This window comes from Myotis myotis, unplaced genomic scaffold (assembly GCF_014108235.1).
Source record: "Myotis myotis isolate mMyoMyo1 unplaced genomic scaffold, mMyoMyo1.p scaffold_m19_p_13, whole genome shotgun sequence".
NCBI classification, from domain to species: domain Eukaryota; kingdom Metazoa; phylum Chordata; class Mammalia; order Chiroptera; family Vespertilionidae; genus Myotis; species Myotis myotis.
The window spans coordinates 14,922,770-14,947,555 of record NW_023416317.1 but is presented as its reverse complement, the minus strand read 5'-3'; the positions used below and the strand labels follow the sequence as shown (position 1 = coordinate 14,947,555).

At 41.9% G+C, this 24,786-nt stretch overlaps 1 pseudogene; it reads left to right on the top strand.

Moving 5' to 3' along the window:
- Positions 1-15,321: 15,321 nt before the first annotated feature.
- Positions 15,322-16,820, top strand: LOC118668580 (annotated as a pseudogene).
- The last annotated feature ends 7,966 nt before the right edge of the window (positions 16,821-24,786 follow it).

Here is a 24,786-nt window from a genome sequence, read left to right as displayed (position 1 = left end):
TGAGAGACAGTGCAAAGCTTCATACCTTATGTTGCCAAAAATTCATCCATTTCTTGAAACAAGCTCTGAATCAGGTCTGAGAAACAGAGGTTCTTTTTCCAAAACCACAGACTTAACTACACAATTAAATGAAAAGAAATGAACTTGCTTGGAGGAGAATAATGAAAGAAAACAAGTAATTTTAAATGATAAAAAATATGTACCAAATTGGCCACAGCTTTAGAATGATTGTTCCTGGGTTTGATTAATGAGATACATTATCAGTAGAACAAACAAAGAGCTTACTAGTTTAGGACCTTTTTCTACTTAACCTTTCAATAAAAATCTTTTTTAAAAAGTTTTAGCTTACAAAATCAAGAGGAGTGGGTTGTAAAATAAAATTCAAGCATCCCAGAAAAAAGTGCCTCAGAGACAACCAATCAGTTTCAGCAGCCTGGTATGTTATATTCCCTTGGATATTTTGAATGTATATTTTAACAAAAACAAGGCCCAATTATGGTGGCTGTCTATCATATACTAGTAACTAGTACCTTATCTCCTACCTTCTGGCTTTAGACCTGCCCTTCAGGCTTCAGAAGTTGTCACCTTGCCTTCTCTCCTTGGCCACATCAATTGCCCCAAAGGCTAGACACATGACCACAGCCAGGCCAATCAGAATCCTTTCCTAAAATTTTCAACTGGAGCTCTGTTATCTATTCCAGGAGCTCTGAAAATGTAATAACAGAGTTGGTGGCTTCCATGACTCACTCTCATAGAAAAGTTGCAAACACTGAAAAGCAGAGATAAGAGGCAGAGAATCTTGGCCCTGAGAACATTCAGGTCCTTAACTCCATTGCTGAAGACTCTGATGCTAAACCCATACTAAGCTTGGCTTTTCAGTGAAGTTCTTCCCCATGGTTGTCTGCCACTTGCAGCCCAGAAAACCCTAATAGACATACTTTTCTGCTATTTGATTTTATTCAGCTAAAGTTGTGTGTATTGTGGGCAAAATTTCCATATCAGTGCACATCTCCCTCTTCCTTTTCCATGACTAAATAATAGCCCATTGTATGCATGAATGTTTATGACCTTTTTCTAGAGCAAGGAACACAAGGAGGTTTGAAAAGAGATAAACAGAGGAAATTATATTCAGATTGAAAAGCTGCAGCCACACAGGAGTGGTGATAATTGTTATGTAAATGAGAGGCCAAGGCTGAAGATGTTTAAGTAGCATTTATTCCCCAACCCCGAAGGCAGTACTCATCATACCTGCCTGAGGGAGAGTAATACATTATCACCTCTGCTAGATGACTAAGGACTATGACTATGTATCCATTTCTCCACCAGATCTAGTAGTAGTAATCTTGACGTGATTCATTCATTCAAAGGGTCTTTAAATCTTTATTTGTTAGAGGGAAATTGTGAGTGACATTGAGAGGAGGTTACATTTGCATTGGTTGTTAAGGCTGGAACCGTTAAGTACAATTACTGAGTTTGAGTCTGTCTATAGATCTGATACCCAGTGCTTCTACCATGCTTCCAAGACATGAGGCAACTATAATAAAGAATTGCACTTGGGCTTTGTGGTCACACAATAATGGAGTCAAGTCCCAGTCCCTCCATTTATGAGCTATATGGTCTTGTGCAATTTACTTAACCCTTCTGATACGGTTGTAATCAGCTAGTTATTAATGGGAAAGGAAAAAAGGGAAGGCCAGACAGTATAGGCACATTCCGTGCAAAACACTGGGAGAGGGATCCAACAAAGGGAAGACAGATGCATGCCCTGTAAAGTCGGGGTGGCATAGGGAAGGTGCTTGTCAGGCCCACCTGGGAACACAGTTCATTGCCCAGAATGGGTGTGGCCACCACAAGGGTGTGAACATTTGGGAAAATATAATCATCTAAGCAAAGAAGTTGGCTCTCTTGGCCTATTGTGCTTAACTCCTGGTTTTAGGGCCCTTTTGCTCCTGCTTCCTTGCAATCTCCCATGTGGCCACAGCCATGTGGACCCCACACGCAATGGACTAATGGACAGCAACTAACCTGATGCTGGATTGGGCTCTGCTCCAACATGAAGTGGAAACTCTGGACACTGGCTCTACGAAAGCCCCAGCTCCACTTCATCTATGACTCGACTAAGGGAAATGGGACTTTGAAAACCCAGGTGTGCAATTCTATGAAAATAAAGCTTTCTACCATGTCTCATCCTCCCCTGAGGGCCTCCAGAAATGCTTATTCCAGTGGTCCCCCAAGAACCCCACTCCCACTAGCAATGGGGGCAAATGAGGTACACTCCCCTCTGGTATCCCTTCTAAGCCTATTTACTCACTAGAAAAAAATGGGGGTGATTAGTAGTACTTGCCTCATAATTTGAGAGAATTCAATGAGAAATTGCATGAAAATTTCCTGTGACTGTCCTGGGCCCATAGTAAATGCTTAACTGCCATGCGTCCAAAGACGCTTTTATCTCGCTTGCATCTACAGACACTTATGGCATACAAGGGGTTAATAAATGGAGGCCAACTAATATCATCTTTTTCATAATATACAGTAAATTCAGTTGTCAGGGCTGTATACTGTTTCCACTTCCCAAGTTTCCCAGCTACCAATGTGACTTTCAAACACTGTTCTTTGTAGTTTCAGAACACATAAAAAGCTGGGTGCCAAGACACATTTAAAAGCAAAACAGTTCTAAAATAAGAAAGGGATGCATGAATTTTTAAATGTTGGATTTCTCTTTAAGAGCAAAGTTATACTGTGAGTAAAGATCAAAATTCATTCTTCTGTGACCTTGTTCAAAAATAAAGTTTATTGGAGCATGATGCATGTCAGATGTTGCTGAGAGTGGCCTATGCCCTTCTCAGGACATATTGAACATATGTTGCGCATCTTGATTTTTTTTCTACCAAGTGTTTCGGAATGAAGAGAGAGGAGGTTCATACATTTGACTACAACATCCACAGCACTCAGGCTTGCCCTGGATCATGTTCTGTAAAGTATAAACAGGTAGAGAAAGGGTAATTTCCTAGATCCTTAAGGCAAATAGTTGGTGAAATGGAATTCAAGGGCCTTTGAGGCCTCAGGAATTCAGACTAATGTTCATAGAAAATCCACAGGAGGAACTATTGCAACTTTCCAAGAAATGAGCTCCTTGCCATTTCTGCTGCATCACACCCTCCTCTCCCACCACTCTACCAGGTTAACTTCTATTTAACTTCACCCTCAGCTCGGTTTGTCATATCCTGCAGAAGCTCTCGCAAGCCCTCTGTTAGGTGTCTGTACTAGCAAATCTCATTGCCTCCTGCACTTCTCTTTCGTGGCTCTTGATGTTGCCAGTGGAACTGAAGTTCTTTCATGGAGTTGCAAGGAAAGCATTCTGGGAACCCATTTATGGGAGAATAAGGTATAGTGGTAAGATTAATTGCAGAAGCAAAATCAAAGGACTTTCCCAGATTCAGCTTTGTCCCGCTGTGGAAGAAGTCCAAGCTTGTCTTCTTCAGGCCAAGAACAAAGGTCAAGATCCAGAAATTTCCTGCCATTGGTTCAGTCCATATGAACGCTTAGTCCAGTCCAGTCTTTGTCCCCATCAGGCTACCTTAACCTCTGTTCCCAGCTGCACTCCAGCAGGTGCTGTGCCCAGGCCTGCCCTTGGAGCCACAGGCACCAGGCAGCTGCTAGGGCCACATGGCTGCTATGGAGAGAGAACATGCCCAATGAATGGGGCAAGGGTATGGGGGGTGGGGGGCGAGAGAGAGACCCTTTGTTGGGCTGACTATATTATCATGGCCTTGGGAAGAACCAGGCGTCCTTTCAAACTAACCAATTAACTTCTCAATCTTTCACGAGCTTCTGATGGCTCCTTCCCCTAACCAATCTATCTCTTAGATCTTCCAAGTTTTCTATCCCTTATCCAATCTGATGCTTTTCCCAGGCTAGGTGGCGGGGCCCCTATGGTCGCCATCTCAGTTTTCATTGCACATGCCTCATAGTAGAAACACCTCCCTCTTGCCATATTGGCTTCTACTGGGCATACACCCAACAGAGGAATTTCCCCTCCTCCTTTCCCCAATAACCCATGCGAGGCTGGCAGTTCTCTGGGGAGATTGCAAAGCTGGAACTTTCTTCCTACATGGGAGAGGGAGGAGTCTTAATCCCCTTGGCAGGGCAATGTTGCAATCCCCTGGGAAGTGTGTGAAGCTGTAACTTCCTAGTAGATTAGGCTTCTTAATGTCTCACTCCCTTTGCTCACTTCCTTTATTAATATCTACCTATCTATACTAACATTATCATAACTACAATGGGATAACTGTTTGATTCATGGTCTCAATGCTTTCCACTCACCTGTATGCCCCAGTTCCATCAGGAATAGGACCATTTCTGTTATGTTGACCCCATTGTCATGATATAATAAATATATGTTGAAAAATTGAGAAATAAAACTTTTATTATATGATTTTCAGCTCAAGAGTGGAAACTCTAAGAGTAGCTAATTTGCTATTTAAAAAAACTTTCCTTGTGAAAATCAGAAGAATATCTTTAAACCATGTAACAAAAAAAGCCATGTGATGTCATATCATCTATATTCGATGAAATTAATTGGTTATTGGTTTCAGGAAAGAAAGTGATAATTACAACAATTAGCACTAGTTGGATGTATAACTGGCTAGATCCAAAAAGAAATTGAAAGAAACTAAGATAAAAGTAGGTTTGCTTCCCTCACAGACGCACTTGAAAGTGAGGGTTCTAGTGATGGTCACCCTATCAATGCACTTGCAACATTAGGTTTTAACACAACATTGAATAGAAGAAAATTCTGAGATAGCTTCCCCTTTCCAGAGCCAGCTAAGCCTTTGCTTGGGTCCTCTCTGTGAGAAAGGACTCACTTATACCACAAAGCAGTCCCTTTTGTTTTTTAATGGTTCAAAGGGTTAGACCAAAGCATATCTGATTCTAATTCTACTTATCCAAACCAGAATGAATGGATGTATGAGTAAATTAATATTTACTAATTCTGAAACCAAAATGAGGCTTATTGCACTACTTTAAAATATAACAAACCTATAAGTTTCTTCATTCTGTGTGTAAGTTGTGAGCAAGCATGTGTAAGTATGTGTGTGCATGTATATGTGTGTAAATATAATTGTATCTTGTCACATCAACATATGACAATGGGTTTATACGATCCCGGGTTATTTTTATAACCCTTGTTAATACTCAAAGCCATTAAAAATCAACACATTGCCATAACCGGTTTGGCTCAGTGGATAGAGCATCGGCCTGCGGACTGAAAGGTCCCAGGTTCGATTCTGGTCAAGGGCATGTACCTGGGTTGCGGGCACATACCCAGTAGGGGGTGTGCAGGAGGCAGCTGATCGATGTTTCTCTCTCATCGATGTTTCTAACTCTCTATCTCTCTCCCTTCCTCTCTGTAAAAAATTAATAAAATATATTTTTTAAAAAATCAACACACTTAAATATAGTAAAACTAATTATGGACTAAACCCATAGATAATTTTTAATATAGGACAAGAGATGAAAAGCTCAAAACCCTTCTTCTTTGAGCATGGAAATACACCATAAGGGGTAATTCTCTAATTGCTTCTGATTAGAATAAATGCCCAGTGTGTCCTGGATCTCCAGGAACATGACTAACACTTGCCTCACCTTGCAATGATTGCAGATGAAGTGTGGGTGGAGGTGTGAAAATGGTGGGTATCGCCTCAACACCACCTCCTCCTCTAACCTTACAGTTGAAATCAGGCACCCATTAATACCCGTGGCCCTGGAGGCTCATTCCAACATGTGTATGAGAATATTAGAGAAGCTCAAATATTGAGTCATTCCTTTAATATATATATATATACCTATATATATATATATATATATATATGCATTTTAAAAAAATATATCTTTATTGATTTCATAGAGGAAGGGAGAGAGAGAGATAGAAACATCAATGATGACAGAGTCATTGATTGGCTGCCTTCTGCATGTCCCCTACTGGGAATCAAGTCCGCAACCTGGGCATATGCCCTTGACTGGAATTGAACCTGGGACCCTTCAGTCCGCAGGTTGACTCTCTATCCACTGAGCCAATCTGGCTAGGACTATTAAATCATTCTTGAAACAGATTTTGGGAGCAAGTAACTAGGTATTTAGGAGATTGTGGCTTTGGAGACCAAGAGACCCCCAAGTTCCATGAGGTCTACCTCTAACTCAGCCAGGTGAGCCTGGGCAGCTTATTTAATCACTCAGTAGACGGGGATAACACCTCCTGTGGTTGTTATGAGAATTCCATGAGATAATTCAGAGAAAGTTCTCAGCACAGTGCCTAGCACAAAGTAATTACTCAAAAGCGTTAGCTACATATATATCCAAGACCACCCCATGGACAGATTTAATCGCCAACAGTGTTCGTGTGTTCTTAAAGCCCTCCACCAGACAAATCTAATGTGTAGCCAGCATGGAGAGCCCCTCATTCATTTTTGATCCAAACACTCACCAAGATTGAGAGAGGACACCTGCTATATGTGACTAAGCTCTCGTAGCCAATCAATTACATGCTTCAGGAGGAGAAAGAATGAATTTTACCTAAGGGACTTCCTGATTTGCATGTGGTTTGGAGGCAGTTGATGGGTGGTTGTTGAGAAGGTGAGGAAGAGGGTTACACTAGTTTTGGGAAAAGACTGAGATGGGTGAGGACAGTTTGGAGTCTGTTTCAGATAATGGGGATGGTCTTCACCCTCTGCCCTAGGAAGTCATATCTGAGTTTTGTGCAGAGGTAGCCTCTAAGACAGAAGTGATGGAGCCACTCCCACTGGGTAAGAGTCTGTGAGACCAGGGGGCACAAGTAGGGCTGACTCAAGTTCCACATCACAATAATAATGGGAACAGAAGCCACCATTAAAATACATACTCATGTTGAGCAATTTACATGGGTCAGTAGCAATAGCTGATATCTACTGAGTACTTACTGCCTACCAGACACTAGTCTAAGTGCTTTGCAGGCTTAATTTCATTTAACCTTCAGAACAGCCCTCTGAAATAGCTACCATCCCAGCCACACTATAAGAGAAAAGGAAGCTCAGAGAGGTGAGGTGACTTGCCCAAACTCACAGGGCCAGTAAGGTCAGGCTCTGAGTCATCTGCCTCCCAAGTCCAAGCTCCTGACCAACCACAGGACGACTGAGACTCTCCCCATCTGACGCGTTTGAGACAGCTCCAGAATGTCTATCTATCCCAGCCTTCAATAAGCAACTGCCTCTGCAGAGGGTGCTGCCACAGGATATACACTTGTACCAACCTCCTCAAAGTGGGCTATGCTTAGGTGTTCCAATTTTAATTGTCAAAAGCAGTGCTCACGTAGTTCTGGCCATTCAATCCACTTTGTCACTCCGCAGCTGGCGGTCTGTCACAGCAAACACTGCAAAACACTTAAGGCAGGGGATAGGGAGCAGGTTTAGTCTCCAGTGGGGATGAAGGTTAAAGAACACATTTCTTCCCATTCAAACATAAAAAGACAAACGAACCTCCGCTCTTAGGCACTGGAAACCTTTCCCAGGTTATCAACAATAATTGCAATGTGTTGATATTTGCAGTATCTACATGGTTCTTCTTTGTCTCAATCTATGGAGTTGAGAAAATGCATAATTAAAAGTCACCCTTGCCAGCACCTTCACCTCAAAGGACTGAAGCACTTCCATGTCAGAAGTCAACCAGAGGACACAATGAAGTTTCTGGTTCATCTGCGCCTTCAAGATGTGCCTTTTGACCTGTGACCTTACGTAAGTAATTGTACCACGGGGAGTTCATTAGAGGAAACAGAAAGCAGGATAACTGACCCTCTCGCAGTGGCTGCCACAGAGGAAGAGCCAAAGATAAACAAATGAGGCTTTATGCTGTCCCTGGGTTTCATTATGGTCTGAGGCTATTCCCTGCGATAGAACATAGTCTTTGTGTCATTTACAACCCACTAGAAGTTGACACTAATGACAGCTGGTAGCACATTTTAGCTTTCCATTTGTTGGATTTATCATCCTCCTGACAACTATTTGAGGAACAGAGTGCTGATTTTATCCCCATTGACAAATAAAGAGACTGAGGCATGGGACTTGCCTAGTTCTACATGGCTGGGACTAGAATTATGACCTCTGACCTCTCCAATAAATTCATAACCAACCTGCTTATACAGAGATTGATTGAGGGCTTCCGTCTTAAACAGTCTTTGAAAGTAGGAATAATAAATGAAGATGCAGCTATGGAATCCAGGATGGGGAAGATTAAACATGGGAGAACTCTTGAGCTAAACTTGAAGGACTCACTTAACTGTAATAGGACCAGCCACCACTCATTGAACACGTGCTGTGTGTGAGGCCCTGGGCCAAGAGCTTTACGAACATTATTTCCTCACTCAGCGCTCACCACAATCCTGGGAGGTGGGAGGTAGTGTTCCTAATTTGCAAGATGAGACACCATATCCCACAAAGTAACTCTCCCCAAACCTGGGCATTTCTCACACCAAGGCCATTACTGCTCACCAAAACACCGTGCTGCCCCCTGAAATTAATGGATTGGGGGACCGAAAGGCATGTCTTAAAAGTAATTCAGTGGTCTGAATAATAATAGTCCATCAACTTAAGATTTTGAATGCCAAAAAGAAAAACCAGACAAGTGTTTAAGGGACACTGAAACCATTTCTACTCTTGCCATTGCTATAGATAGCATGGTGGAGTGATGAAACAGGCTGGCTGGCTTTGATGCAGGAGAAACTTGCTAAGCTTCAGTTTCCTCACCAGTAAAATGGAGAGAATAATACCACCACACAGTGCAGTTGTGAGAACTCAGTGAGTATAATATATAAAGCACTTACACAGCTTTTGTTAAATTGTGGGCACAAAATGAAAGACTGCTGCTGTAACATCATAGCAATGTAGTGCAATAGTTAATAGTAAAAAAGAGAAATGTAATTGTAATAAGCAAAATATTCAGACTTCAGATCATAACTTTATATTTTCTTCTTTGCTAATAACCGTTTCTCATTGATAGGTGTTTTTTTCTGGAAGCTTATATTTGTGACTTTGTTTGGTGGGCAGGGCTTTGGAGTCATTATACAGTAATTGCTTCTGCTTGGAAAACAAAAAGGCAGAACAGCACCAACAGCAGGTGGAAAGATGTGATTTATTAGCTCCTCTCCTGTTATGAAACCAGCAATGCAGATGCACCAGGTGAGGGCCATGCAGGAGACGAAAGTGATATTGGAACATCCACCGACTGGCATCCAATTATATATATGGGGATGGCCTTTCTTGTTGAAGGTGAGGAATATCGGCAATGGGTGGCAGCCCAAGTGAGTACGCTCACTACGTGGGAAGAAACAGCAGCAGCTCCAGCTGACTGGCTCCCTAAGGGCTCAGTGCCATTGGAAGTGTCCTGAACCCCAAGAACTTACTGATATTCTTCAAGAAGCCAGACGGAAAAATTCTGCATGCCTACATCCCAGAAAATCAATGTTTTCTACCCATATATCTTATATGAGTTTAAGATTCCATTTTCACACCCATTATCTATATGACCTTGGGCAAGCTCTTGCCCTCTCTGAGCCTTGATTTCCTTGTTTGTAAGTTGGTTATAATAATAGAAAACTCAGATTTAGTTTGGAAATAACATAACACTGCTCTGCTTCTAATTTAGAGCTGCGCCTCCCCAAGAGTTAAAGTGCATTCCATGGAACGCTAGTCCCATCAGATGCTACAGAAGAGGAAGTGGGTACCATAAACCTCTCTCAGAGATTCCCAATGCAAATTAGCAACTTAAAGGTTCTGAGCAAATAAGGTCCAGCAGTATAGAAACTCATCTGTATTTAACTAGATGTGTCTCAGTTATTGGTCTATGGAATCCTTTTGTCCTTTAACACTCATTTAAATCCCATGAAGCTAGTGTTCCAAGGAATATACTTTGGAACAATGGTTCTCAAATTTTCATGTTCATTAGGGTCCCTTGGAGAGTTTGATAAGACGGGTTTCTCAGCCAAGCCCCCAAAGTTTCTGATCCAGTAGGTCTTAGGTGGGACCCAAGAATTTGCATTTTTAACTAGTTTCTAGGTGCTGCTTATGCTGCTGATTCAGGAACAATATTTTGAAAACCACTACTTTGAGATATATAGAATTAGACCCATTTTTTACTGACATTCAGGCTGTTTTGGTAATAACTCTGGGCTATCAAAATCCATATTAGTCATAGAATATTAGGTCTGAAACAGAACTTGCATCCTTCTATTCAACCAATATTTATTGAGCACCAACTTGTGAGGCAATAGAGTAGGATGAGTGAAGAAACACTGGTAGGGTATCTATGCTTTCAGAGAAAGCATAAGAAAATGAAGATAATTGTAATAAGAACTACAAAGAAAAAGCAGGGCATGATGGGAGAGATTAGCATGGGTACTTAGTTTAGGTTGGTCTGATTAAATATGGCCACCGAGTCACATAGCACTTCCCAACAAGAGGCAGAATTTATTTTCTTGCCCTTTGAATCTGAGCTGCCCTTGTGACTGGCTTTGACCAGTAGAATGTGGCAGAAGTGGTATTATGCATGTTCAACGGTGTAGGCATCAAGACACCTTCGGCTTCCATTCTCACGCTCCTGGAACCCTGAAACCATCTTATTGTGAAAAAGCTGGGGTGAAAACCATGTGGAGAGCAAGAGACCCACCATCCCAGCTGAGCCCAGGCCCAGGTCAACCTGCCAGCTGACTGCCACCGCATGAGCGAGCCCAGGCAAGACCAGAAGAACCATTCCGCCAACCCACAGAATTCTGAGAAATGATAAGCGCTTGTTGTTTTAAGCCACCGAGTTTTGTGATGCTTTGATATGAAGCAAAAGCAATAGGGAATCATGCAAGTGCTCTGGGAGGAAGGTTATTTAGGCTGAAAAATGAGTAGGAGTTGGGAAGGCAACAGGCAGAATAGGGAGAGAATTCCAGGCCAAGAATGATAGCGTCCTGGCTCAGGGTGGGCAACTCAGCTTTTCCAGTAGCTGAAGGGAGAGCCCTGCAGGAAGGGGTAAAGTAGAGTATGTCCTATATGCTGTGACAAGCCATCCAGATACTGCCCACCTTCAACACTGAAGCGTGGAATCCCCTGGCTTCTGCTGGCAGTGATGACTGACCACTCAGCCAATCCCTCTCTGGGAATTAATTGGCTGAAGAGAGCTGCTTAGCCTAAGGTCTTAGGTTTCCCTGAGGGCAGCTGACATTCAATGACAAGTCTTCATGCCAAATGGAGAGGGTTTGGGGGGCTGGATAAAAAAAATACGAAGGAAGAAGAAGCACAAATTGGTAGTTACAAATAGTCACAGTGGATAAAAAAAGGTGAAGGGAGGAAGAAGCCCAAATTGGTAGCTACAAATAGTCATGGGGATATAAAGTACAGCTTAGGGAATACAGTCAATAATATTGTAATAACTGTGTATGGTGCTAGACTTATGCGGAGATGATCACTTCATAAATTATATAAATGTCTACCACTATGCTGTATATCTGAAACAAATATAATATTGGATGTCAACTCTAACTGAAAAAAAATAATAATAATAATTTTTTTAAGTCTACATGTGTGTGTGGAAGAGAAGCAGGCCTAGTTCCTTGCCACAGCGATTCAGGGTAACTCCAGAACTTTCTGTGGGGTCAACAAAGGTGATGCCTGCATCACAGTTCAACTTCTCCATATGCCCAATTCTGCTTTCCTCACTCCCCCTCTCTATGGCTCCAAGCACACACCAACAAACTTCCATGCAAATCGTCGTCTCAGAGTCAGCTTCCTGGGAAACCCAGAGTACAGGGGGAGGGTATTGGGGGTTGGGGTAAGACGTGGGAGGATGGGGAGGGAGACTATGTCAACAGCACAAGTGAAAGAAGATAGCTTGGACTAGTGTAGTGGTTTGGGGGATGGAGATAAGCAGATGAGTCTGGGATTAAGAGTTAATGAAAGAAGAGGGAACAAACAAGGCAGGATCACTAGTAATGCCATGGAGAGCCAAATAGGAGCCTGAGGCAAAGGAAAAACCCACAATACTGATTCAGTGTTTATTCAAAATTTTGGTATTTTGCTCATCATGGTCTTTGATTTTTAAAATATTATTTATTTGGGTTGTTTTTTTTTTTTTTTGGCACCCCCTTGACTTTTGCACTGAAGGTCTGCCTCAACAAAAATGTTTATTGTTTTAAGACACAAAGTTTTGGAATGATTTGTTATACAGCAATAGATAACTAGTGTATTAACTATCAGTCCTCAAAGGCTGTTTCTTAATCTGTGAAATAGGGATAATATATTTCACATGTTGTTTTTTAATCTTCACCCAAGGATATGTTTTTATTGATTTGAGAAAGAAAGGGAGAGAGAGAAAAAAAAAAAATCTATATGACAGAGAAACATTGATCAGTTGCCTCCCAGACACGCCCTCTCTGGGGATGAAACCCACAACCTAGGTATGTGCTCTGACTGGAAATTGAACCCACAACTTTTGGTATATGGCACGGCACTCCAACCCACTGAGCCACCCAGCTAGGACCACATGGTTCTTCTGAAAGTTAGTTGAAATATTTCAGGAAAGTCCTCAGCATGGTGACTGTCACAAAATATTTCAATGTATCTACAATTAGCAAAAAAAATCATAGCTTACATCCTGATTTTAAAATCTCAGAGTAATATTGATTACTTTTTACAGAATTCTAATGAGAATTTCCTGTTCTGCTTCCTAAGTAAGTTTTTAAATTTTCTCTATGTATTTAACTTTCTTTTTAGAAGTTTGGATCTAAGGAGCACTGTCTAGTTGCTTAAGAGCAACTGGTAATGCTTACTGTTTCCAACAGACACAAGATACCAGGAGGTACTATCATCATTACTATGAACATTTATTGAGTACTCAGGAAGCATTAGGGCTTCTAAGCACATCGTATACATTTTGTCATTTCATCCCCCACATCACCTACAAAGTAAACATTCCCCAAGCCCTCAAGTTATTCCACCATTTTACAGGTAAGTAAACTGAGGGAGAGAGAGAGGTCAACCCTTGGCATGAAGGCACTTGCCTCCAGCCCCAGTGCTCCGGAGGGCGCCACAGCTTGTGTACAATTTGCAAGTGAAAGTATTTACCTCAATCCCAGCTGTGTCCTTGGTTGAGTCAGTCACCTTTCCATTGCCCACAGCAAAAATCATATCGGAGTGTGCTCACCCAAACTAACCTGGGTGTTTCATCCCTCGGGAGTTAGCCATTTCAAGGATTTCTCTATTCATAATATGAATTGTAGGCGGATGCAAAGTCAGCACGCTGAGTCTTACTGGTATCCTGGCTTCTGCATGAATAACAGCGTGTGCTGAGTAAGAGCTTTGGTGATGCTTTAATTCCCTCCCTGTGGCTTTCGCCTCAAGAATTGGCTTACTCCACTGCTGTGGCCTGATATGCCAGCACAACACAGCAGCCTTCTTGGGTTGCAGAACTCTAATTTTCTCGCTACCTTATGATCTCTTTTGCCCTTGAACTACAGATATCGACTTTTCACTTTAATGCACATTACCTCGAGAAATTCAAGGCCAAAGAAAAACATTCCAACAGGCCTGCTTCTGTAGGGATTAGAATTGAGGAGGAAATAGGAGATTGTATGAGGGCCATATTTGTTCCCAAGAGTCCCGATGCCTGAGAATCACTGAGCAATTCCCGGTACGGCTGGAGGGCTTACCTTTGGGAGACTCAACCTGTTTGGAAATGTCTGATTTCTTTTTTTAACCTAAAAAAAGAAAAAACCTGATATTTGACATCCAGAAGGCATAGTATTACATTTTCACTTTTTATAGTTACTAAAATAAGAAGTGTTTTGGGAAAGGAGGTTATTGTTACTAGTGCAGATTATCTTTTAGTATTTCTAAGCCCATATTAGATTGCTAAGCATCTATCATATATCTTTTTAAAATATATATTTACTTATTGATTCCAGAGAGGAAGGGAGAAGAAGGCAGCTGATTAATGATGAGAGAGACTCATTGATTGGCTGCCTCCTGTAAGCCCCCAACTGGGGATTAAGCCCGCAACCCAGGAATGTGCATAGGTCGACGCTCAACCACTGGGCCACACCGGCCACACACCTATTATATATCTTTTCTTTCAATGTTTCAAGACGTTTAAAATCAAATACAATTGAAAATGGATGCCCCTCTAAAGAAGGTATAAATATACTAATCTAAGAGAACAAAACCGTAGATCTTCTGGGTTATAAAAATCCTAGAAAGTGGTAGAAGCTTATATACTATACTATCTGTATAAGAGGGGGGAAAGAGTTCCTTATTCATTCACATTGAGGACCAATTTAGCTTCATCAGTCCATTCGACATTGTCTAGAGTGTTTATCAAGCACTCTTCTCGAAAGGTCCCTGCCAGCTGGAGAATTCTCTGAGCAAACATTCATAAAAATTTACACGTGAACGGGCTTTTTGAGGTCAACTCATTAAACACTTTCTTAGTGCAGAGCTTCCTCCCTGACATTCCTGACAGATGGTTTGCAGATGCAGAACTAACTCTAGAACTACCTCCCTTAGCAAGCTTCCCCAGCGCCCGACCTTGGTCAGAATTCGCTGCTACTCCTATCATCACAAATGTTATCATTGTAACGAACAAAAATATAATTGCAACTTACTGAGCACCTGCCATGCATCAGACACTGCAGTATCCATACAATAACCATGCATAATAGGTATGATCATTCCCATATTTCAGATAGGAAGTGGGACAAACTTGCTCTCCAGTAACTTGTTCAAGGTCACAAAGCTAGAAAGTGGCAGAGACATGTCAGGTATGAGGGTATCTCAAGCCTATACTCCCACTGCCCTCGCCAGGCCACCTCTATCTATTATATCTCCCATATAATAGCATGCCACATTGGAATTACTCTGTTCTCATCTGTTTCCTCTCCATTGATAGTAGACTTCTTGAAGACCAATATGGTGTCACTTGTCTTCTGTGCTCCAGTCTCTAGCATTGTGCCCAACACATAGCAGTGTCGCAATAGGCATTATTCATTGAGTAGGACATTTCCCTGTACCTCTGCTCCCGCAAAGCCTCAAACCCTGATTCTAGATCCCTTCCTTTGTCCCTCTTGTATCACGCTAATGGAAGCTAATAATCAGGAAACAAAATGTATTAATGTAGATTAAAATTCTTCAATCAAGTGACATAGATGAAAACTTAGACTTGAACAAGATTCTGTGTGCAGAAAAGTGTGATTATGTGAACATGCATGTTTAGAACCGTTTTATGTCTGTTGGTTGAAATAGAATACATTAAGTCAATATGAGAATTCAGCCCAGCCAAGGAAGAGACATGATGAAGAAAGTGTGTGTGAGGAAAAAAATTTTGCTGTTTAAGCTACCCAATCTTCTGAATTTTTTTTAATATATTTTTTATTGATTTTTTACAGAGAGGAAGGGAGAGAGATAGAGAGTCAGAAACATCGATGAGAGAGAAACATTGATCAGACGCCTCCTGCACACTCCCCACTGGGGATGTGCCCGCAACCCAGGTACATGCCCTTGACCGGAATCGAACCTGGGACCCTTCAGTCCGCAGGCCAACGCTCTATCCGCTGAGCCAAACCGGTCCCAGCTTCTGAATTTTATTATACCAACCTGAGCAGACTAAGACACTTCCCTCTAAAGTTCCTTGGCCTTTTACCTACCATACACATCATCCAATGGGCCCAGCAGAGGAAAGGGTCGCTACACCTGTGCTGCAAGGCGCTGAGGATTTCTGAGGTGCCCTTCCAGAGAGTCAGGAGGGTCCTGGATAGGGTGAGGCTGGACTGCATCCATGAGGTGAACGTGCACTGCACCTGGGACCTGCCCACCCTGGGGGCATTTGCTCTATACCTGGGTCAGATGAGTAACCTGCAGAAACTCCTTCTCCTGGGAGAGCTGGCTGAGGACGATGAGGAGGAAGGGGATGAAGAGCAGGAGGAGGAGGGGGAGGAAGAAGAACAACAGGAAGAGGAGCAGGAGTTGAGGGAGGAAGAGGAGTTGGAGAGGGAAGAGCAGGAGCAGGAGGCAGAGGAGCAGGAGGGGGAAAGGCAGGAGCAGGAGGAGCAGCGATCCTTTTCCCAATTCCTCTCTCAGATGCTCAGGCTGCGGCACCTCCGGGAGCTCCACATGCATTCTCCCTCCTTCCTCTGAGGCCTTCTGGACGAGATGCTCAGGTGCCTGCAGACTCCCTTGGACAAACTCTGCCTGACATATTGCCAGCAGCTGACGCATTCAGACCTGACACACCTGTTCCAGTGCCCGAACCTCAGGCAGCTGAAGATCCTATATCTATATGGCCTCAGCCTTGCGGGTCTCAGTGAGCCCCTCAGGCAGCTGAAGATCCTATATCTATATGGCCTCAGCCTTGCGGGTCTCAGTGAGCCCCTCTGAGCTCTGCTGGAGGCAGTGGCACCCATCCTCCAGGACCTGGGTCTGGATAAATGTGGGATGGCGGACTCCCAAGTCGAGGCCATCCTGCCTGCCCTGAGCCGCTGCCACCAGCTCAGGGAGTTCTCCATCTGTGTGAACAACTTCCCCGTGTCCACCGTGGAGAAGCTGCTGCGCCACACAGCCGGGCTGCGCAGTTTAGAGGTCGAGCTGTACCCCGTCCCCCTGGAGTGTTACAGGACCCAAGGGACTGTCAACCAGGAGAGACTTGCCCTGATCCGGGCTGAGCTCACTGGGGTACTGAGGGAGTTAGAACGGCCCAGGACCATCCATCTTGTCACCAAGCATCTTAGACATAGGAAGTATTATGAGCTGGCATTTTCATGACATGGAGCCCGTGCTGTGCCCCTGTAGTGACCCTGATCACTGGGTGCACCCAGAAAAGGCTTCTTTCTGGGCCTTTGGAAGCTGAAACCTCGGACCGGGGTGCATTATGCAGGGGGCACCCACCTTTCAGGTTCATGCTCAGTGTGAATGGGGAAAGGGAAGGATCCAGCCCGGGTACAGGATTGCAGGGGCAAAGGTTGGGGAGTTCATGGGACCTCAAAGGCAAAGTGTCCTACAATCAGAAACATGAATCTGACTTGCTTGGGGACGGGGAGAGGTATTTGGCCTCCAGCTGCATGTGTGGGAGTCAATCCTGGGGTGGATGGTTGTAAAGGAATGTTCAGAAATAAAGACAATTTCAAAGGCCAAAATATATGTATATTAGTATCTCTCTTAGTCTTATTAGTATCTCTCTAAGTCAAATTCCTAAAGTGGAATTATTGAGCCAAAAAGAAAGTCATTGATACTTTGATAGATTCTGCCAAATTGTCCTCTAAAGGGTTGTGACCATTTGAACTCTCAGTAACGGTACACATCCATGCTTATTTCTTTAATCCTTAACCAACTTTGAACACTGTACAGTTTCATTTTTACAAAGCTCTTATTTCCACATTTGCATTTACAATCTCTTATAAAATAGTAACGTGAGGATCCTGGGCGTTGTTTACAGACTATGTTACAAAGGAGTTTAAGGTTTGGGTTCTTTAAGTTAATTCAAGGCAAAAAAAAATCTTTTTCTAAAAAAAGTATTTTCTTTTCCTAGGCCATATTCTCTCCCAATTATTTGAAAATAAGGCAGAAATTCCCTCTCTATTGTTAGCTGGAGCTTCCACCCCAAGTTTCCAAGTTGCCAATATCATCAAGATTCCTAATGTTGCCATGACCAGTTTGGCTCAGTGGATAGAGCATCAAGCCTGCGGACTGAAGGGTCCCAGGTTCAATTCCGGTCAAGGGCATGTACCTTGGCTGCGGGCACATCCCCAGTGGGGAGCGTGCAGGAGGCAGCTGATCGATGTTTCTCTCTCTTCGATGTTTCTAACTTTCTATCCCTCTCCCTTCCTCTCTATAAAAAATCAATAAAATATATTAAAAATAAAAAGATTCCTAATGGCAAAATGTTACCTCTTTTCTTGGGTGAGGAGCATAATGAAATACTACCACTCGCCTACTTTTCTCTGATATTCTAGAGCTGATTCGTTCTGGAATAACAGGGAGGATGAAAGAATTCAGCTCAGTCCCAGACTTCAAATGATTCTCATCTACAAGGCTTGGCAGGGGAAGCTCCCAGCGGTTCTCTAGGTCCCCTCCAGTATGTTTCCCTCCAGTGAGCTCCTTACCCTACACACTTCAGCACCTGGACAGCTCTCTCGGCACCGACTCTAGGGGGAGAGCGTGGTAAGCAGCTGTTGAACCCTCTAGTGGTAGCTTTAGTTGTTGCACAACTTGTCTTTTAATTACTTGGATAATACATATATTACTGTTATGAAAAAAAATCCAACCTTTTTAAGAATATAGAGTAAATATGAACGTTTCCACTACCTTCTCCACTCCCCCCTCTTCAGAAGCAGGCACTGCTAATATACAAATCACAAATACTTACCAACATCCTTTGTTTTGTGAACAGATTCATTCTAGACCCATTTTGCTTTTATTTTCAGCTAATAAAATTCTTAAGAGTCTTTTTAATCCTAAGTCCTGGAAGACAGTATGGAAGAGTGGCTGAACGTCTGTGTGCTAGCAACAGTTAGGTTATGAATCCTAATTCTGCCCCTTCCTCATTGTCTGACCTGGGCCAAATCACTTAATGTCTATTTACCTCAGTTCACTTATCTGTGAAGTAGGAATAATAAAGTCTCACACCTCAGAGGGTTTTTAGGGTAAATAAATGATAAAATATAGATCATTCAATAGCTCTTAACTGCTATTAATATTAATTACACAGTAACTGATACATAGAATTCCATAATATAGATGTATTATAAATTAGGTTATGGCTCACTCATTAAGGGACATTTCTGTTGTTTTCTAGTTTTCCTATACTGCAGTGCTGTAATGAACACTTTAGCATATATGTCTATCTTTATGCCTATGTAAAAAGTAACTTTTTAAAATCTATTCTCAGCAAGAGAGTGAAAAACTTTTCAGTTACCTTCCAAAGACTCCTAGAGTCCACATTATTGGTTGATTTGCACCGTGCTGCTGAGAGAGAGAGAGAGAGAGAGAGAGAGAGAGAGAGAGAGAGAGAGAGAGAGAGAGAGAGAGAGAGACTCTTCTGAGATATTCATATCAGTGTAAGGATACATGCTATGAAGAAAAACAAATCAGAGAAAGTGCACAGAGAGACTGGGGAACAATTAGCAACGACTAATTAGCAACGACTACCCCATCTACACAGGATGAGATTAGCAAAAGGGACCTGAATGTAGTAAAGGACTAAACATAACAAGTGGTTTGTAAATATGTGGGACCAGGAAACAATCTTGCCTTTCGGGTTTCTTTCCCACCTCCTACACTGAAAGCAAACCCTGTACTCATATATGGCCTATCCTTCCTACTTCCCCATATATGGCCTTTATTTATCTTGGAGTTTTCAGTCTCTGTCTTAACTACCACGAACAAAATCATTTTGCAGGCAGGATTTAATGCTTCATAGTCCACCCCAGCTTCCCACCAGACCAGAGTCCTGGGCTGTGCATTTTATGGACTCTCAATTTTAGCTGGCTGGGATGTGGCTGCTGTTCCAGTTAATCTTTTGAGGTTGCTATGCAACACAGTCCTTGGCCATGTGTACTCACTCTATTCAGTGACATGGGAACGTGAAAGAGGAGGCATTTAAATGTCTACTCTATGGGTGTCAATATTCTAAACAAAATGAGTCCTTCACTCGGGCCTTGGGCTGTAGCCAAAGAAAAGCTACTTTATGCTGGAGCAGTCTATTAGATGTAGGAGTTGATGCTGTAGGTACGGGCCTAAAGGCATCCAAAGGTTTATAGAACCTATTTTTCTCTAATATATTTTGTTCTAGGTTTCAATTGTTCCGATTAGGATGCGTTTGGCTGCAAGTAAGAGAAAACCAAACTTCAACCGGCTTAAAAATAAACTGTGTATTCTCATTAAACAAGTGTAGAGGTGCTTGACTCCGGGATGATGTCTTTTGGAGTTAAGAGGCATTATTAAGGACCCTTATTCTTTCTGTTTTTCTGCTTGTCTATCTTTAGCAAGGCAGGGTGGCGCCTCGGGCTTCTCTCACAATCCCAAGATGGTCGCCACAGCTCCAGTTATCATTGCAGATACAACAATATCCAGCAAAATATAGACCAAACAGGGACTTGCGCCTTAGGGTGTGTCTCACCATCTAGGAAAACTTGAAAAGCCTCCAGGATTTTCACTTCTGATTGGCCAGAACTGAGTCACATGTGCAATAACTGGCATACCTGAAATGGACCTATCTCTGTTTGCATGGGCATGAATAGTGCCATCTCTCACAGAGGAAGGTGGACACCTACACCAAATTGGGGTTCTATTATAGAAGAGTAAGAGGGTCAAGATTGTCGGGGGTTGGGTACTAGGTCACTGGTCACTTTGTTAGGGCTGTTATAACAAAACAGCACAGGTAAGGTGGCTTAAACAACATAAATTTATTTTCGCACAGTCCTGGAAGCTATAAATCCGAGATCAGGGTATCAGAAGGGTCATTTTCTTCTAAGGCCTTTCTCCTTGGCTTGTACATGGCCGTCTACTCCCTCTGTCATCACATGGTCTTCCCTCTGTACGTGTCTTTTTATCTCATTTAAAAATTTTTAAAATATATTTTCATTGATTTCAGAGAGGAGGGAGAGGGAGAGAGAGATAGAAATATCAATGATGAGAGAGAATCATTGATTGGCTGCCTCCTGCAGTCCCCCTATTGGGTATTAAGCCCACAACTCAGGCATGTGACATGACCAAGATTCAAACCGTGACCTCATGGTTCATTGGTTGACACTCAACCACTGAGCCACATTGGCCAGGCAAGTTTTTTCTTTTTACAAGGACACTAGCTATATGGGATAAAAGCTTACCCCTAACAACTTCATTTTAACTTAACTATCTTTAAAGATCCCTATCTCCAAATGCAATCACATTCTGAGGTATACTGGGACTTAGAATTTCAACATATGTGTGGGCCACAGTTCAGTCCATAACAGCTATCAACAATGACTTTCACTAGTTATTTGTAGAGTATACAGAATTCAAAAGGAAAGAAATCCAGCCATAGCCAGTGTGGCTAAGTGGATAGAGCATCAGCCCATGGACTGAAGGGTTCTGGATTCGATTCAGGGGGCACATACCTCAGTTGTAGGCTTGATCCGAGGCATGTGTGGGAGGCAATCAACTGATGTGTCTCTCACATCGATGCTTCTCTCTGTCTTTCCCCCTCCTACACTCTCTCTCAAAACCAATGGAAAATATCCTCAGGTGAGGATTAACAACAACAACAACAACAAAAGGAAGAAATCCAAATTATACGTTATCACACATCCCACAGGGACCCACTCTACATATCCTTCCAGTCATTTCTTATGCCTATCCACCTAACATGGAGAAATTTTCTTTTTATTAAAATGGCATTGTACTATGCCTACTGCTTTGCAGTGTGCTGTCTTACATACCTTGAACCTCTTTCCATGTCTTTAATTTTTTAACAGCTGCAGATGATTATACTTTATGGATTTACCACTATTTCCTCTCTGAATCTTGTGTTGTTGTGTACTTAGGGGGTTTCCACTTTTTATTATAAACAGCACTGCGATGAACATCTTTCTAGCTGGATAGTGTTGCATCCCTATCGCTATTAAGAGCATTATGAACAATTTGTAATTAATTATAAGTTATCTTTTAATGCCAATATTAATAATTAACATAATTATTAATACAGTTATTGGTAATAATTGTACTTATTACTTTTTAATTATCTTAAAGAATTTTAAAGATCAATTTCTAGTAGTGGAATTTCCCAGTTAATCTTTCCTAAACGCTGAGTCAGGAAGCCCTGGGCCTTACAGTTGTCATGTCACCAGAAGTCACCTTCATCACGGAGTAGAGTACAGCTCAGAGAAGGCAGAGAAGGCCCAGGGAGCCGCTTGTCTGCTCCACAGAATTACTTTACCCCAGAGAGTAAGTTATGTGTCATTAATTCTTTCACTCCATACTTTTCTTTATAATCAATTTGGGGAAACATGTACAAAGATGTATGTATTAGAGGCCAGGAAGCAAAAGGCTTCATGCTACTCAGTTCAGTCATAAAATGCCCCCAATATTTATGAGCAAGAAATACAAATGTTTTGGAAATCTCCATCTATCACTCTGAAGTAAAACTGACACTAGAGAGAGGGGGGACCAGGGGGAGAGAATTACCTCATCTTCATGTTTTTGGAAGTTGGTTTCTAAGTCAAAACAGAAAATGAAATACAGACACAGTCTCATGGAAGGTCTCCTAGGCCAGGCTGTAACGTGAGCAGAGTGGGGTAGAAAGTACACAGGGCAGGGCATGGGGTGGTGTACGTCCCTAGCCCTGGCTCTGTGGTGCTGTGCACAGGTTCCCTCAGGTGTCACTGCCAAACCCACCGACTGCATTCAGTTGTCACAATAATAAAAATGATATTTGATATGGGAGGCTTTCCAGAAGATTAAGACTCTGCATCCATATCAGACATTTCCAAGCATTGAAAATAACCGTAGAATAACATCTGTTAATTTTTCAAGTCTCTTATTTGAATTTTTTGGTCAGTAATTTTTCCAACATGGCTTTTACCTCCACATAATCAAACATCCTTTCCACACTGTCTACCTCACTCAAAATAATAAAAGCCAGACTGTAAGCTCCATAGGGACAGGGCCATTTTTCCCCCTTCCCCCCAAACCTCTGCCTGAAGCACAGTGGTGCTTGGGTACTTTTGGAGAGGAAAAATAATGAGTGAGTAGCTAACATTTACTGTGCAGTTGACATGTGCCAGGGACTGTGCTAAGAGCCATATAAATATTCTCCCATCACAGCCCTGTAAGGAAGGTGCTATTATTTCCTCCAGTTTACAGATAAACAAACTGAGGCTGAGGGAAATTTTTAATTTTTACCAAAGTCAAACTGCTAGTATGCAGCAAATTGAAACTAAATCATGGTCTGAATTCTAAACTTGTGCTCTTCACTATGACCTATGGAGAAGAAATTTAAACACTGGCAACATCCAGTTTTGTTGTTTCAAAGAGATGATTTCAAAGAGAAACCATAGAACTGGATCTTTTAAGTACCATGATTTCCATCTGCTTATGTCTATATCTATATCTATATCTCTATCTCTATCTCTGTCTCTATCTCTATCTCTATCTCTATCTCTATCTCTATCGCTATCTCTATCTCTAGCTCTATCTCTATATCTATCTATATACTAGTATATATATATTTTATTGATTTCAGAGAGGAAGGCCGAGGGAGAGAGAGAGAGAAACATCAATGATGAGAGAGAATCATTGATAGGCTGCCTCCTGCATGCCTCCCATTGGGCATTGAGCCAGCATCCCTGGCATGTGCCCTGCCCAGGGAATCTAATCATGACCTTCTGGCTCATAGGTCTATGCTCAACCACTGAGCCATGGCAGCTGGGCCTAAGCTTAACTTTTTAACGTTTTAACCTTTTGTCTCTTAAGTCATCTAAGGGCACCTTATTTATATTCTAAAGGATTATAAATGTACATAACATTAAGAAAATTCTCACCGGAGAGTGTACAGCACAGAGCTATAACTATAGCAGTAACATTTTGTTTCTTTTCAAAAGCAAAATCTGAAGCAAATTTGGAAAAATGTTAACATCTGTTAACTCTGAATGGTGGTTGTTGGGTGTCTGTTATATTACTTTCTTTACTTATGTATACTTGAAATTTTTCATGATTAATAAAAAAATGTAGGAAAGAAAGAAAAAGTCTTGTAGTTGATACCTTTTATTAGCATTTTTATTGGTACTTACAAATGTCATTTTTTTAAATCCTCACCCAAGGATATATCTTCATTGATTTTAGAAAGAGAGGAAGGGAGAGGGAAAGAGAGAGAGAGAAACACGGATGTAACAGTACACACCCCGGCTGGGAATCAAACCCACAACCCTTTGGTGCAAGGGACAATGCCCCACCAACCGAGCCACACAAATTAAGGCTGTCTTTTTAAAATTTATTATTACAGCCCTAACCGGTTTGGCTTAGTGGATAGAGCGTTGTCCTGTGGACTGAAGGGTCCCAGGTTCGATTCCGGTCAAGGGCATGTACCTTGGTTGCGGGCACAAACCCAGTGGGGAGTGTGCAGGAGGCAGCTGATTCATGTTTCTCTCTCTTCAATGTTTCTAACTCTCTATCCCTCTCCCTTCCTCTCTGTAAAAAACCAATAAAATATTTTAAAAAATTATTATTACAGAAGATATGTGACTATGTGCTCATTGTAAAAACTGTCCAACAGTACAACATCCAAACATTTTAAATGTTTTCTCATTTAAAACAATGCTGGAACATATCATTTTATGTTCATTTGTAAGGATTTCTGTAGGGGAGATTCTTAGAAATACAATTTCTGAGTCAAAGATATGCATTTTTAAAATTTTGATATATAGCAAGAGTGCTCCCCAAAACAGTGTGTGAGCTACCCATTTCCCTGAACCCTCACTGACCCTATAAGCAATCAACCTTTAGAAGTTTTGCTGTATTTATCAAAACTACATCTAGGAATCTACTACACAGATGTACTCACACATATGTTAAGTGATGTATGTACAGTGCAGTGTTAATGGAAAAATACTGACAAAATATTTCCACTGATAAGGAAACATTAAAATAGACTGTGGTATGTTTGCACAACGGAAAATATTTCCACTAATAAGGAAGTATTAAAATAAACTGTAGTATGTCAGCTATAAAAAATATGAGCCCTAGCTGGTTTGGCTCA